The sequence below is a fragment of the Urocitellus parryii genome, chromosome 5 (assembly GCF_045843805.1).
Source record: "Urocitellus parryii isolate mUroPar1 chromosome 5, mUroPar1.hap1, whole genome shotgun sequence".
NCBI classification, from domain to species: domain Eukaryota; kingdom Metazoa; phylum Chordata; class Mammalia; order Rodentia; family Sciuridae; genus Urocitellus; species Urocitellus parryii.
In genome coordinates, this window is record NC_135535.1 from 5,038,817 (window position 1) to 5,042,807 (window position 3,991).

The following is a 3,991-nucleotide window of genomic DNA, read 5'->3' on the forward strand; positions in this document are numbered from 1 at the left end:
CTGGGCTGTCCACTCATCTAAAATGGCTGAGGAGCTCCAAGTCACTTTCAGATGGCTGTGGGGACTCCTTGGTCACAGTGACAACACACATCTGTTCAGCTGTGTTTAAGCACTTACACACAACTTTCTCATGTACTCCCCACTGCCACCAGGAGATGAGCATCACCACTCCCACCACCACCATCATCACCAACATCACCACCATCACCACCATTACTACCACCACCATCACCACCTCCATCACCACCATCACCACCACCACCATCCCCACCACCATCAACGCCACCATCCCCACCACTATCACCATCACCATCACCATCATCACCACCACCACTATCCCCACCATCACCACCATCCCCACCACCATCAACACCACCATCCCCACCACTATCACCATCACCATCACCATCATCACCACCACCACCATCACCACCACCATCACTACGAACATCACCACCATTACCACCATCACCACCAACATCTCCACCATCACCATCATCCCCACCACTATCACCACCACCACCACCATCATCACCAACATCACCACCACCATCACCACCATCACCACCACCATCTCCACCACCATCACCACCATCATCACCATCACCACCATCACCAACATCACCACCAACATCTCCACCATCACCACCATCACCATCCCCACCACCACCACCATCCCCACCACCACCACCATCCCCACCACCATCACCACCTCCATCACCACCATCACCACCTCCATCACCACCATCACCACCACCACAATCCCCACCATCACCACCATCCCCACCACCATCAACGCCACCATCCCCACCACTATCAACGCCACCATCCCCATCATCACCACCACCACCATCACCACCACCATCACTACGAACATCACCACCATTACCACCATCACCACCAACATCTCCACCATCACCACCACCACCACTACCATCATCACCAACATCACCACCACCATCACCACCATCACCACCACCATCTCCACCACCATCACTACCATCACCACCACCATCACTACCATCACCATCACCACCATCACCAACATCACCACCAACATCTCCACCATCACCACCACCACCATCCCCACCACCACCACCATCCCCACCACTATCACCATCACCATCCCCATCATCACCACCACCACCATCACCACCATCACCACCACCAACATCACACTTAATACCACCAACATCACCACCAACATCACCACCATCACCATATCACCACCACCATCACCACCACCACCATCACCACCATCACCACCACCATCACTACAAACATCACCACCATTACCACCATCACCACCAACATCTGCTAAGAGCCACAGCCAAGTAATATGATGCATGGCATTTTTGGTTGAAAGGTGATGCCAGCTAGCCATTGAGATGATATGATTATGTTAAGATTTGCATTCATATGGATATTGGACTCCTGCTGTTCACCTCAGCCTGCTACAGGACTCCTGGAGAGTTCCCATTGGTTGGGGAAGTACAGTAGGAGGGAATTCCGGGGGAGGAGCTTCCTCTGGGGGTTCCAGGAGAACTCCTGGGGGGGGGGTCAATCGGGATTTTTTTTTCCCCTGGGGGCGTATGGAGCATTGGCGGCAGTTTCAAAAAGTAAAGTTTGTTCCTGCTTGAGTGGCTCGTGATTTTGTGCCCAGCCAGACTGCGGCAAACATCTCCACCATCACCACCACCATCCCCACCACTATCACCACCACCACCACCATCATCACCAACATCTCCACCATCATCACCACCATCTCCACCATCATCACTACCATCACCACCACCATCACCACCACCATCCCCACCATCCCCACCATCATCACCACCATCACCACCACCAACATCCCCACCATCCCCACCAACATCACCATCACCACCACCAACATCACCACCACCCTCACCACCACCATCCCCATCATCACCACCACCACCATCACCACCATCACCACCACCAACATCACACATAATACCACCAACATCACCAACATCATCACCAACATCACCACCACCATCATCATCACCATCATCACCACCATTACCATCATCATCACCAACATCACCAACATTACCACCAACATCACCACCATCATCACCATCATCAGCATCAGCATGATCACCATTATCATCCACTACCATTGCCATCATCATCACCTTGGCCCCTCTGAAGCTCAATCTTTGCCAACTGAGCCAAGAAGTTGGGAGGAAGTGAGGATGGGGGCCAATCACCATCATCATCATCATCTCCATTATTACCAGAATCACCACCATCATCGTCACCATAATTATCATCATTACCACTGTCACCATCATCATTACCACCATCATAATTGTCACTATCTCCATCACAGTCTCCATCATCAACACCACCATCGTCACATCACCCATGTGGACCCCATCATCAGGAGGACTTAAATTCAGAGAGAACCTGGCTCTGAAGGAGGGGTTTGAAGCCAGGGCAGCTGGCGCCTCTGCGGGATTCTGGGCCCCGCTGCCTCTCACCCCTGGTAGGCTGGGCCTAGGGTGGTCGTCGCAGCAGCAAGTGGCTCCCTAGAAGGGTACAGGAACCTGTGGTCCTCAGGAAGGACAGGTAGGTTCTGGAGGACGGGCTGTTTCCAGGGCCTTGGTGGGGCCACGGCAGAGGAGAGCAGGCAGTGGGGAGGGGCCTACCCCACCCCCAGGCCTCCCCGTGGATCCAGAGGGTCTTGACTAAGACCAGGCTTAACAGACAGTGAGACTGATGTCCTGGTGTCTCTAGGAGCAGAGGAAGACAATGCTGGGCACAGCTGTCAGCCGAGGAGGCCGCCGCTTCCCATTCAGACCCCCGCACACGTGTCCGGCCTGCTGGCGGGAGCCCCTCCACCAGCCACGAGGCACGGCGGCTCCAGGGACCCAGGACTGCGGGCCCCAGGGAGAGGGAGCATCCGCAGAGCAGGGGCCCGGGGACCATCCCTGGGGCCCAAGGCTCACTCGGCTTCTCCAACCTAGAATCCCCTCAGGACCCGCTGGGTTGCCCTGAGGGGTGCAGGGGCCAGCCTGTTCCTGGTGACCGTCTCCTGCTCAGCCCCGCGGCTTCCCTGTCCAGCTGAGTCAACGACCAGGGGCGCTGGAGGCACTGGGCAACTGCCCGCCACCCCTGGTGCTGGACGCCTGCCCGGGGCCTCCTGTGCCCCAGCTCCAGGGCAGAGTCCCCTCCTCCAGGATGCAGACCCTGATGGGCAGGGACTCGACGTCCATCTTGGCTTCAATCTCTTGGCCTGGCCCCCCACAGTCCCTCTCCATGTCAGGGCCACTGCTGGGACCCCTGCTGCGTCTCCTCTGACCTGGACCCCAGGGAGGAGACACGTGGTGGAGGATTTGACAGGCACGGCCCCATCTGGGTTCCGCATGGAGGAGGGAGAATGGGAGCGTGAGGGACTGCCCACGGAGGGAGGCCGTGCTGCAGGTGGCAGAGGGTCAGGACATGTCCGGAGCGGCTCTCAGGGCCAGCGGAACGGCTACCAGGTGCTCAGCAGAGCGCTGCGTGGCTGGCCTGGGGTCACGTTCTGGGAGGTTTCCCAGCTGTGTGGACACCCCCAGGTGGTGCAGGTGGGTCACTCCACAGGGCCTGCTGACGCCATCCAAGGACAGGTGACACACACACTGTTTCACAGGCGGAGAGCCCGGCAATGACCAGAGGAAGGGCTGGGTGGGTACCTGAGGTCACCAGCCAGGACACGCCTGTCATCAATGTCGCGTGTCACGTGGGACACGCCGCAGGTGCTGTGCTGGCCCACGACACACAGCATGCAGGTCTGTGACCCAGCCTCCCCACAGACACGCAGCCACGTCCTGTACTGTGACACAGTGGTGGCTGCGTGTGGCCAGGTGACAGGGATCTCCCAGCTCCATGGCCGCAGCACTGCCGCGTGTGCTGAATGACATTCTGGGGCTGGGGCTGCAGGTGCCAAGAGCAGGGCCCCCCCGGGGCGAGGCCGGGGACA